Raw genomic sequence first — 13513 nt, forward strand, 5'->3', positions numbered from 1 at the left:
GCAGTCACACCAAAAGGTAAAAATAAATCAAAACTCACTCATTCACATACCAAGAGAGGGACTAAAAGCAGAGTACATTTGCTAACAATTTTATGGATCGAGATCCTAGACTTAAGTCATCAGGGGTCTTGAACATTGTCCTGAAATGTATGGCCAATGTAAACAAGGGAGTATCAGGCTGATGGTACTGCATTACAGGGCAATGGCTCACTGTTGTTATCTGGTTTGGTGTGGTGAGAGGGAGTTATATGCAGAGACCGTGGGCTATATGGATGCTTTGAAACTCATCATTGACACTGAAAAAGAAACAACTCAGTGTTCTAACATCCACAAGTGGCAACTGCTATCACAAATTGAGACTGACCGGACGACAGGTCAGCGAGGAGATGTCCTCATCCCCCAAGCCCCAATAACAACAAACCCTTACGGCACAGACTTACTTCATACGAGGGCGACTGAGCTTATATTGAAGATCATAACCAAGCTGGACCCCTAAGTACAACGACTAATTGACAAAGTACCGTCTGAAAGTCTGTTGAATGCAGCACTACTATCTCTACTGAAACCATAACTGAGACCAATGAGCTGATGTATGCCACAGCAACAGTGATCCTAGAGATGCTCGGCTATTAGACCATAAGCCACAAAGAGCATTATCCCACCTGGAATAGAAGGCTAGAGGCCAAGATCAAGGCAACATGGAGAGAAGTTAGTCAGCTCTCAGAGTTACAGTAAGGTGTAAGGAACGGGCTACCTAAGAAATACAACAAGCTGTCTATACCTGAGGCACTGGAGACTGCCAAACAAATACTCTACCCGCCTAAGGAGATACAAGAGAGAAGCAGAGGCCAGAAGAATAAACTGGATGTTCTTCACTGAACCATCCAAAATGTACTGTCAGTGGCAGGGTAATAACACAAGATCAGATCCCCCCATGGCTGACACCGAACAGTACTGGAAGAACACATGGGAGAAGGAGGCATCACCCAACACCAATGCTCAGCTCACTTTACCACAGTTCTGTGTCCGTGTATGAAACTAATCGAAAACACTGTCTGTCAAAGCGTCCACACAAAAAAGAATGGCTGGTAGTGTTGTTTTCAAAAAGAGTTTCTAAACGCCTCAGTTCACTGAGATCCCCTCACTGAAGGAAGCCATCTCTGTTTTGAGTGTGGAGAGCGAGGCTTGTGTGTGCATGATTCAGAGTCGACCTCTGCCGTCTGATTGGTCAACCAATAGGTGAGAAGTTGACCGCTTGAGACACTGTTATTTGCATAATGAGGCAGAAATGCATAGATAAATGGAAAAGGGGGAGACAGAAATAAATACCTTTGGGAAAATAAATAGGGTAGAAAATGCAAAGGAAGAATGAAACAGACAACAATATTAAAACAAACACGTAAATAAATAGATTTTTAAAAATAATGAAATATAAAGGAAAATAAATAAATAAGGTAATACACAGGTGAATAAATAAAGAATTTTTGCCCTTGTATAATTTAATTAATGCCTACATTTATTTTTTAAGTATTTTTGGTGCATTTAATAGGATGTTTATTTATTTATTCATTTTTTAATTTCTGTATTAATTGTATCAGATACAGTCCTCCATAGTTGAGAAGAGTCAACCAACTTCGAAATCGTTTACCGCTTGTTAACAGGCGGATCGCTTTGTAAACCCCTTGTAAAATATATATTTTAAAGCCTCCTTATTAGGGTTATGTATTTCTCTGCACAGTGGTAAAAATGATTCTGATTATCATTATTTGTCAGTCCTGGAACTAGCTTTGGCAATACTGTTGTATTAACATTCATGCCAATAAAGCAAATTTCATTTCGACCTGACTTCTTTTCTCCGTGAGATGCAGTAGTGCATGGATCATGCATAAAATTCATCCAGCCAGAGGGAATGATCACCAACTGTTCACAGCAGCACAACGCATTGTAGGTATCAGAGAGGGAATGGGGCGTTGGGGCGTACAGGGCACAGTGCGGACGGTTGGTGATTGTTCCCTCTGACTGGATGAAACACGATCTGCTGGCATGTCCTTGCGTCTGAGTCATTCCAGCTTACTGTATCTGTTTCTGTTGGGGTTTCCCAAAGCAGTTTTTCAGGTGTGCTGTCCCAAGTACTTGGTGCAATCTTAGGCAGGATGGTACATATGATTTCCACATACTTGGGACACACTGAATGAAATAAACCAAGGTTTTTACGCAGTGACTGCTTTCCCTCCCGACTCTCCATGGCGGAAACCATTAAAACAGGCAAAACCCTAATTTAAATACTGCCATCTCCAATGTGTTTGCTCCTGTTGTCAGCTACACAATAATTCTTAGTTAATCCCCCAAACAGGTACTACAATTGCATGTGTAATATTTTAGAATGCACACGCAATTTAGTAGTCTTTATTCGGAATGTTAGTAAATTGGGCCCTAAGTGTGTAAGCTTTAGTGGCATCTAGCAGTGAGGTTGCAAATTACAACAAACTGTCTAGTCTACTCCCCCTTTCAAAGAGTGTAGGATATCCACGGTGGCTGACACAGGACCAAAGGTATAGTCTTTTAAGACAGCAGAGAGTAGCCAGTCAAGAAATTAGGTTTTGTTAGGTAGAAATATTAAGAAATTATATTTACGTAATTATTCAGTAAAACCAATTCTGAGAAGTTTTGAGGTGAGAAATCAACTGTGTAGATTTCGAATATTGACAGTTTTAAGAGAAATGCTGGCGGAACAAAAATGTGCTTGAAAGTTTTCGGAGTTCCGCAAGTGGCGGCGGGGGAAGCCTGCGGTAACCGGCAGGAGTAGCTCGCGAGGTCGGCCAGCCGCCGGTCTCAGAGCCCTTGATCTGGTCCCACCGTCACTCAGACCGCTGCAGCAACAATGGCAGAGGAAAACTCAGCTGTAAGGTTTTCATACCGCTTATCTGTCTTTACATTCTGAGTAATGTTGATCCCCAGGTCAAAAAGAAGTGCTCTTAAAGGCACTGAAAATATACTAGAAATTCACATAGTAGGCCTATGCTACATTCATACTCATAACATGCTTACTACAAGTATATTACAAGATATATTCTCCTGAGTTTTAACATACTTCTCAAAAGTATACTTTGAATAAATTGGTAATAAATATATACTTAATTAAACTTTTAATAAATATGCTTAAATAAAAGTATATTTTTACAACATTTTAGTCTATTTATTAAAAATATATTTATTTACCTCTTAATAAATACTATTTAGGTGTACTTTGTGGCAGTACATTGTTAAACAATTATACTTTTAGTAGGTTAAAAATATATTTATGCCAAACATGCTTCATTGTGTAGGGTACATTTTTAATCAGGTAAATGGCTAGTTGAGGTCAGAGACCTCTTTCATAAGGGTAACCTGGCCCAGAAGGAAGCAGCACATGTTGTTAACTTAACAAACAACATATATAAATAATGCAGTTATACTTGTTTCTGTTTGTAAACAGTAAACACATGTGTACCCCCCCCCCCCCCCAGCCCACTAGCGCAGTGCATTCAATTCGACCAATCAGAATCAAGGTTTTCAAATCGAGGACCCAATCACAGAACGTGAAAGTCCGCTTCACGAAAGTTAACGTGTTTATCGTTGTTTTACTTTACCGACTCAGACGTGTGCGGTGGACACCACAGACATAATAAGAAAAGAACACAGAAGAGAAGAATATCCGGTCAGCTCCCTGCAGAAGCTAAATGTGAAAAGAGCTAAAGAGGCGTGCCTGGCAAGTACAAGCAGGAGAGGACAGACGCAGAGACTGCCAGCAAAAATCGTCTTTCTTGGTAAGTTTATTATTGTTAGTAAGACAACACAATTGTGTAAGTTAACTAAAGTTGAGCTCACTCTGGGTTTGGAAATATTTTCCTTGGTGGATAGTGCTGGTGTGCATTAGCTAATGCTAGCACGTGGATTAATATATTTGTTAGCTAACGTTAGTTAGCATTTTAATAGCTTCATAATCGAGACAGCAACTCTCGTCTGCCTTAAACAGTGTTGGAAGTAACGCGTTACAAAAGAAACGCAATTAACGTTACAGTAATGTATTGTTTTTAATGTTACTAAAATTTCAGGAACAATCAATAATCTCAGTAAGGTTAACCCTGTTGCTGGAATTTGATGCATGAGATTTTAACAAGGCAGGCCTGTGCATGTGTGTGTATGAGCCCTCAATTCTGCTTTTGCACTGTTAAAATGACCAGTGAGATCGGTATCCTTGTAATAAATGCTACTAATATGTTGCTGTCTGTGTGCTAAAGAATAGTTCACATTTTTATAGTCTACCTTAATACTCACATATCCATGTTTACAGGAGGTTATTGGTCACTGTAATCATTATTCCTGCCCATATATTCTGTAAAGATATCACCACAGTTGTCATTTTTGTATAAATTCATTCTAAAGTTTAGCTGACGGTACTATGAATCATCAGCGAAGCATCTGCGTTAGACTATTCAAAAGTGGATATCTTCTAACGGTACACTGTTTTTTAGAGATTTCACTTCACTGCAACCATGGAGGGGGTAATCATTAGTGACCAATAATAGGCTTTATGCCGATCGTCATGTGACCAACCCGGAAAACGGGTCTCCTGACTTCCGGTTTGCTTCTGTTTGGTACTGACGGCGAGTCGGCGACAGCTATTGACTTGGCCTAGCTATCCTAGTTAGCCATTTTTACTGTTGGCGTTTTTATTTTATTTTAGAAGCGGGATAATCCCAACAGTGATTTCTGCTGCGTGCCTCAATGCGCGATGTCAGGGAAGTTCAACTCCACCGTGAGTTTCCACCACTTCCCAAAGAAAGAAACCATAAGAAAAATATGGATACGTAATGTGAGACGTGATAATTTGGTAATTAAGAGGACCACCACAGTCTGTAGTAGACATTTCGTCTCCACGGATGTCATTCAAGGTGGACGACGACGCTTGAAAGAGGGGGCTGTGCCCGTGTTGTTCGCCTGGAACGACTACTCTCTGCCGGCAGTCAGACCAAGTGTCTGGGATAGAACACAACGACCAGAGGATGAATCAACTGAAGAGGAACAGATGGATGTTGAACTGTTGCTTCAGTGCCATGATTACGATGCAAAACCAGAACCATCAGCTTTGGATATAGCATGTGAGAAAATAGAGGCCCAGCAGCAGGTGATAGAGGAGATGCAAAAGAGAATGGCTGAGGTTACACTGAAGCAGTCTCTATACCAGGTACGTATCATGTCATATGATACTTAACTTGCATACCTCTGTGGTTATGACTTTCTTGCAGACCTAGATTGTGTTCGGGAATGCTAACATAACATGAGCTATCGCTAGCAGATACAAACCTTCATAGTCAAATATGTATGAGGAGGCGTATAGCTTAAATCCCTTGTCCATTTTGGTGGCAGGAGTTTTAGATGTCAACCTGCAGAGTAAAACAGTGCCATATCCAACGTAGTGCGGTACAGCAGACCTGAACCGGATGTGGTGAGACCTGTTTCGCAGAATGCGGAAGTAAGTTGCGCATATAGCCTATTCAGTTATAACAGCAATGTTAAAGTGTACACGGGTATGTGAGAATTGTTCTAAGACGCGCTTGAAATAATGTTTTTATGTACTGCAATGCCTGACTACAAGATATAATAGCACGTGATTTAATGTAAAATATTGCTCAATACTGCTCTTTGTATGGTCATAGATCCTGTATTAACTTTTTAAAACTTGAACCTACCCTTTGCCAACTTTAACCTACTTAATGCTAAACCCAGAGTTGGAATTTCCTGCCTTAGCTCAAGAAAATTAAATAAAGAATAATAATAAAGATGTGCTATAAGAATAGAATTACAGTGTTTATAATGATACGCAAATGAAGTACTGGCCTAACTGAATATTTAAACTCATTTGCAACTGCATTTCTTTTCTTTTAGAGCTTCCTGGGATCGTTGCCTCACTCAGACGGCTTAGAGGCCACGAAAACCTCAAAGGACCAGCTGGACCCTCACAAGCTCGATGCACACGATCACTGTTTTTGCTCTCACTACATGTCAACGGGGTCAGACTAAATAAACAAATATTCTTGTGAAAAAAATTATTTTATTTAAAATATTGTTACATTAAAGTAGCATTATGTAGTTTCCAGCGGCCACTAGCGGTGCGGTTCTAAGATTGCAAGCAGGTGTATGCTCGTACGCGTGCTCGCTTGAACTCATGAGTGAGCACAATCAGAAACTCAACCGCTTTCATACAGAAATCCTGCAATAAATGCAGAAACACCAGGAGGCAGGCTGTGGCTTTTCACTCAGACATGTTCAGGCTCTGTTACTTCAACGTTCCCATTTCAGAGGCAGATCAACCGCCGTACCTTTCATTCAGCGCAGCGAGCTGCATATCGGCACAATCCTCCCGGAAAAAGGCAGTGACAGCGGCTATACACAGGCAGAGCTGGAAACTCAGGTAAACTCCCACTGCAACGTTACAGTAATAGTTTTATCAGCTGCAGGTTGAACTAATCCATGTTTGTTACATGATCACGGTACATTTACTGCATTTAGCCGACGTGCTACAGCATTAGCTTGCCTGCTGCTTTCAGTAACTATCTTCACTATCTGTGAATCTGTCACCGGAGGCTCAGAAATGTCAGCACAGCTAAATGTATTGGATGATAACGAAACGGGTAGTGAGCTGGACTGGCTATTAAAATGAGATTGTGTCACAAGTTATAACAGTTAGACCGCAATAAGTAACTTTACTGTAACTAGTGTTAGTGCATGGCTCTTCCTCTGTGTTGTTGTGACCATTTTGTTGCAGTGTTGTATATTATGTGGGTCACGTTAGTTACAGTGACTGAGGTGGAGAAGCTGTGTACCTGAGTATTGGTAAAACCACAATAAACCTAAACTGAATGTTACGAAGCAAACAGCGGCTGAGCTACTGTTGCGTTAGCTAGCTGCTCCTGGCTGCATCACTATAGGCTAATGTTAATAAACAAAATGCTCCACATTTGCTTTTTACCGTTACATCCTGTCTTGCAGGCTAAATCAACAGTGGTATACAGGATAGTAACATGGGATGTGTTAGTTGTTGCTGTGCCGGTTGTTTTATGGTGTTAGTGGACTGCATGTCGTTAGCTACCATGTTGTCGCTGTAGTCTGAGAGAGGCTCAGGAGCACGCACAGGGCTGAATCTGACCCGGAGACCTCACATTAAAAGCAGAATAGTGGCTGATACAAGCAATGGAGAGAACAGGCGCGTGCTTCATTTCTTAGTGAGTTTTGAGCCCATTGACAATAAGGCAATGAAAATTTTATTGAAATACTTACATATAGCCCCTTTAAGTAATTGGCTACTTCACAAATTGACTGCGATGTTAATGTGAAATGACATGTGGACAGCACAGTTGTTGAGCAAATCTGAATGTTTGTGTTATTTGTTGTACCTGTTTAATAACATTTTATCATATACAGCTCCTTGGCTGAATGTACAGTAGTGTTTATGTAATGTTTTTGATCATGTTATAATGGAAGATCTGAGCATTAACTGGGAGGGGTCCCTTGTGGAAAACCATTTCACCTGAACCTAAACGGTTAGCATTATCAGAACAGTTAGACATGATGTCATATTGTGTCTCAGCAACTTTAAACAAAATAAAAAATCTGACAGTGGTTGTTAATTAGAGGTAATATTGTTTTGATATAGACAAAATATTTCCTTTTCTCTTCCACAGATGCTGTGTGATAAAGCAGTTTCCAAATCCCATAGAGTCTGCAGTCACAGAAAATGCAACAAGTCCTACTCAAAGATACCGACCCTCTACTCCAAGGATAAGGATTGTGACATTTTTCAGTTTCAGTTTGGTTCCACCATTTGTACTGTAAGTTTGTGACGTAGTACCTTCACTATAGTTGAGTAAGCGCTTGGACTGCCATACCAACGAGCCTGGCTCTTTGGTGTTGCTGTCAAAGTTGCATGTTTGGTACCCTGTAGACCTGTGTTCAAATCTGGGTAGGATGACTGCTCTCGCCTTTGACCGCATATGGTGTCAGAAGTGTGATGGCTTGCCGTGAGGTCATCTGAGCCGTGCCCAGAGTCTGAACCGTCTGAGGGACCACCATGGGTAACATTAATGATGGGATGTGTATAGTGTACATTTCAGTAATACTGATCATATGTCATCATTCAACTGATTTTATTTTTATTTGAAGGTATTTTGGTCAAGATGTGATACATGCTTCTGTACCTTTTAATGTACAGGAAGTTATTTTTGTAATGTACACAAAATTAAAGTCTTTTAGTTGTCTGTATGTGTGTGTGTTGTCAAATAGATTTTTATTATTATGCTAAAAGGGCATTTTGCAAGTTATTTTTAAGGCATTAATAATGCATTATTCTCATACTGAATGGTTTCATAAAGCAGCTTCCCAAGATATTAATAGTGGCTCTTGGAGTATACTAGTAATAAATTACTAATATGCTGAAATGCTAATAAAAATGTTCAGGGAACACATTTATGTGAAGTTTACAATATATTTAAACTGTTCTTCAAGTATAGCACAAAAGGGTATTTTAAGTTAAATTTTAAGAAGTATATATAAATTACAGTAAAGTTACTTAAAATAGGTCCATTTTAACAAAACTAAATATATTAAAATATATTGCAGTTATCTTAAAGTTGACATTAATGTTTCTAAAATGACAATTTAATTTGTTCCAAAACACATTTAGTATACACTTAGTATAGTACAATTAAAATATGATAAGTTTATCCAACAAAAGTGCTACTTAAGTATATTTCTTTTTTGCTTGGGGAAACTCTTTAACTTAAATTAAGAGAATCGCTGGTTTGTGTGTGTGACATTGAAAATTACTTCGCAGCAGTTGTGTGTGGCGTCTCTATGACGACCAGCTACACTGAGGGGGTACTATCTCTGGGTAGGCCTACTATCTGCAATGGAAAACAAAGCCAAACAGTCGAGTCGAGGTGAGTTGAGCTGGTACTGGTAATAGAAAAACGGCATGTAACACTTGCTTTTACTTTTACTCATGCCATTTACCATTATCTCCTCGATCGGATTTTCCCTCACTCATGTCATTGCCAATACTTCTTGGGCATTCATCCTTCTGCTGGTGCCTACTCCTTCTATTGTGTTGTCTTCGGGTCATTTTACCCGTTTTCAAAAAGTTTTGTATGAAAAATATGGTTTTCTTTCATGAAATTACACCAAAATAACATGGATGCTTCCACACTACGCTCTAAACAAACAAACACCCCCCCCCCAACTGGTAATGAGTTGGAATGAAGTTGGCTAAGAAAGTGTAACACAGAATTGGGTGATAAGTTAAACTGGATGCTTTAAAAGCAGGCAAACCAGACCGGGAGGACAAAAAGTGCATGGTCGACGGAAGAAAACACAAGGGTAAATTAAATACATATTGAGATACACATCTTGTGTATCTTGTCATACAGCTTGCTTACCAACAGACATAATGCATAAACAATCAGCGCAAAGCAACCATTGAGTGGACCCCCAAAAGTTTTCAGTCTGGTGTGGGGGACAGAGAGCAACCCCTTGTCCATGGACAGGGATGGAGAAGGTCCAGTAGGTACACAGGAGCAATGGCATGGTTAAGCAATAGCTCACCACAGGCCGTAGTATACAACAGTTAAGGGCGTTGTTAGGCCCAACGTGCGCATCAAAGGCTAGAATTATTAGAACTATTTATTTATATCTATTTGCATGTTGCCGGTTGTTGTGCAGCAACTAAAAACTGGTAACTTGAACTTAAATGATAATATGCTTGTGTAGCATGGCTAAATTAGCTATGAATTTTAATACATTTATGAGAATTAATACCCAGTTATGAATTTTAATATTCAGAAAATATCAAAAATCCATAAAAGCTCTCGTTAAAAGGGCATCACCGGAGTTATAATCCTAGAGTCTCCGGACCTAGCTTTTAATAATTATACAATTATTACTAGTGATCAGTTAGTTAATAATCGCTCAATTATCTTAAATCAATCAGTCAGTCTCATATCTAAAGGGTCAATTCTCTTGGCAGGGACGTGGAAATAGGCAACACACACAGTTCTTGATTGCAGTGAATTTATTAACTAACTAATGCGATATAAAAGGGTGGTTAAATACAGGGAAAATAAACAATGGCTGAACAATGAGAAATGGAGGTTCGATTGTGGGAAGCATTTGACTCATACGGCAGAGGAGAACTAATGAAAGTAAGCTATGAGTTTAGGAGTAAAAAGATTATTAACATTACTGGACATCCCTGACCACAGAATGTTTGTTAGGTCTTACGGCTTGTCGACCGCCTGCTTTGGCCTGTGGCACGGGTCCCACGCTAGCTGCCCGATCCTGCCTTTTGCTAGGGATTCTCCGGGGTTCTCCATGTCTGGCAATTCGGCTGTTTTCAGGTTTCCTTCGTTGCCGTTGGCGAGACCACGTGGCTTGGTCTGACCTCGGTGAAGTTGGCTCGACAAACAAGCTTAAAAGGGAACTTGGTCGTTCCTGAATTAGTCCAGTGTAACTTAACAGACTGATAATTTTAACAAAACAAAAGAAAGAAAGAAAATAAAACAAACTGAGGGGCAGATCAATGTCGCGGCACTTCGCGTGTGTAGCTTCAAGCGAACAAAGGCCTGTTGCGCTGGTCGAACTTTTAGGGTGTTGCCTGGAGAGGTACGCCGGATGCGTGCCGAAGCGTCCAGAGAGCCGAGTGGGAGACCAGGGCACGAGGAGAGGAGAAGAGCAGAGCAGAGCAAAAGCGAGAAGGACGTCATGTGTCGCTCTTTTGTTGCCTGGGGCGTGGTTCCCCCAGGGGGCGTTTCAGGTTTCCTGAGGGACTGCCTTTCTAAGCTTTAATGTCTAAAAGAAAAGAAATCTATTTGCGCGTATTATAATCAAATATCTTCCACAATCAAACCTCAATGGTCAAACGGTTGTACTGTTCTAAGTTAAGCATTTGGTAACGGGAAACAATTGTCACATTATTGGTCAGGATAAGTGGGTGACATTTATACATTAACAGCATTTCCGACGATGGTATGTAATACTTATTTCGTCCACTTGGGGGAGCTCAGGTTACATGAGGAAAGCTTAGATTAACCCAAAACAATCTTTCCTTAGGAAATTGGGAATTCAGCCTTAAATTCAAGCCGGCAATTAATAGAGTATAGTATGACATTTCTTTATCATCATTTCTAAAGGAATTTTGTGAGAAAGTATTGTGAACAAGCATTGGTTACACATAAGATGATGGAGTGTCCTTAATCTTGCTGAAAATAAAAACACTGCAAAAGTAACTTATTTAGATTCTTTTCAGCCCTAATATCAACGACAGATAGCAACAACATGGTTGTTATAACTACTCAAATATAGGCAAACGTAATCAAGTAAATAAAAGATTTAATTAAACTTAATTAAATGCTTTGAGTCTTTGGAGACTGCAGTCTTTGTTTATTTAAAGTTCGGCTGTCCTGGATTATGTCACAAGTGGGTGAGACAAGAAGTATCCCTTTGATGGGGTAATAAAACACAGAGCAAGGTCCGTTGCCACGGTTACATGTGTGTGGGAGGGGGGGCAGTTTAGGATTTCCTGCCCCATCCAAGGAGATTCTGATAGGCTGTTCAGGGAAATGCTAATCGCTGGTTAATGTCCCTTTGTTCGCATTATCAGCTTCGTAGATCAAAAAGGTGCCAGTTTTATGATCAGGCTGCTCAGGCATAGCACTTAGAGAAAGCAACTTTCCACCCCCCTTCCGTTGGGGTCTCTTTAGCAGTCTGTTGAAGTTGATCTTTAACCCCCCTGCTCCTCTCTGGGAGAGGAAAAGAGGAATTTGGAGTAGCTCCAAATTTATTTAATATAAAATGCACAAATCCACACCGTTGTCCCACTACACTTGCTACTGTGTGCCGGCGGCCAGCAGTAGCCTACGTAAAATAATAACACTTTATATTTATTATACCTACCATAAAGGGCGGAATTGCATCTCTCCTTGAGCAATAGTCTTTTGAACAGGCTATTGAAACTTAAACTTTGTTGCAATATCGCAGACATCTGGGGCAAGTAGTGGACTGCTATGTGTGTGTGTGTTTGTGCGTTTTTGTGTGTGTGAAAGAGGGAAATGTTGAATCACGTAATAAGCAATGATTTCTCTCTCTCTCTCTCTCTCTCTCATTTGTTTATTTATCTATCTCCGCCAGTAAAATCAGATCGCATTTTATTAGCAGGTGTAAATGGGGCCACAAAACTCAGATTATAACTCGAACCTTGTTTGTCACGGAGTGATACGGATCTGTGCAAAGGAATTCGACGTCCTATCCATTGTATACGCTCATTATATCACTACTATGAACCAATCAGATTGCTTGATTTGAGCTACCAGTTTTATAAAGTGATTTATAGGTGAGGTGGAGGACTTTGTACGTAATGTGTGGCCAGTTAATGTGAGCATATGGGTGATGTGTTGCCAGGGCCTATTTTGAGTGAGAATTCTGGCAGCCGAGTTCTGTACATATTGTATCCTGTCCAGGATTTTGCTGGGTGATGACAGAATCAGTTGCATTTATTATGAGTTATAATTGATAAACAAAACAATGACAAATAAACACAACAAATTAAAACAAGTGACAACACAATTAAAAAACAACCGGGATTATGTATTTTGTCACACTTTGTCACAACAGCACAAGAGAAAAAACATTCAGTAAATTACAGATGTGCAAGTGATTCAGCTTGATTCATACATATTTCCTTTTATAAAGATATTTTGGGCATTTTTACTCAATAATGGGCAATTGACCCTTCGCTAAGCCACACCCCGAATACAAAGCTGGCCAATCACAGCACAGTATAGGACTCGCTCTAACTGAAGTCCGACACTTTCATGGCTGCGCTCCATTCACTCTAATGCAAAAGGAGTAATTTTCTAGCTTTTTTTGGCTGTATTTTTCTAACATATGGTCAAACGCTGTTCTTGGGGCACTTGTAATAGTTATAGTCGCTACCCAGAGAGGTTGATAGGAGAAGTATGATTTATTCTCTTTACAAAACCAAAAATAAATTCAGAAAAATGTCGGCTGTGGATTGTTCCTAATGTGATGATGGTTAGCTAACGCTAGCTAACTTCCTACTCAATGGAACGTAATGAAGCCCTTCTGTTCTGCTTTTTAATGACTACAGAGGACTACCCAGCTTTATAGGAACAGTGTTGATCCTAAATATTGTTGTCTTTTGTCTCAAGCGTCGGGGGATGCGGTGGTTCACTTGTACTGTGTGAGTGGTAGGCTTTAGCTTCTATCTTTAATTTTTTTCACGTCCGTTTGAGTCTTAGCAACTGTAACTAAGGGGGGTGGGGCTTAGCGAAGGGTCAATTGAGATATGACAGAAAACAAGTGAAGACAGAAAGGGGGGAATGGCATGAAACAAATGTTGCAGGCCAGAAACAAACCAGGGACAATGTAATCACAGCTCTGGATATGGTACACGTCTTAACCG

At 40.1% G+C, this 13513-nt stretch overlaps 1 long non-coding RNA gene across 1 annotated transcript; it reads left to right on the plus strand.

Annotated features, from left to right (window-relative positions):
• The first annotated feature begins 3590 nt into the window (after window positions 1-3590).
• On the plus strand, window positions 3591-6133 carry LOC123965702. Its single transcript, XR_006823759.1, has 4 exons — window positions 3591-3806; window positions 4727-5227; window positions 5410-5515; window positions 5929-6133. It is a non-coding gene; the product is annotated as an uncharacterized LOC123965702 (long non-coding RNA).
• Window positions 6134-13513: the final 7380 nt, after the last annotated feature.

This window comes from Micropterus dolomieu, linkage group LG02 (genome assembly GCF_021292245.1).
Source record: "Micropterus dolomieu isolate WLL.071019.BEF.003 ecotype Adirondacks linkage group LG02, ASM2129224v1, whole genome shotgun sequence".
NCBI classification, from domain to species: Eukaryota; Metazoa; Chordata; class Actinopteri; order Centrarchiformes; family Centrarchidae; genus Micropterus; species Micropterus dolomieu.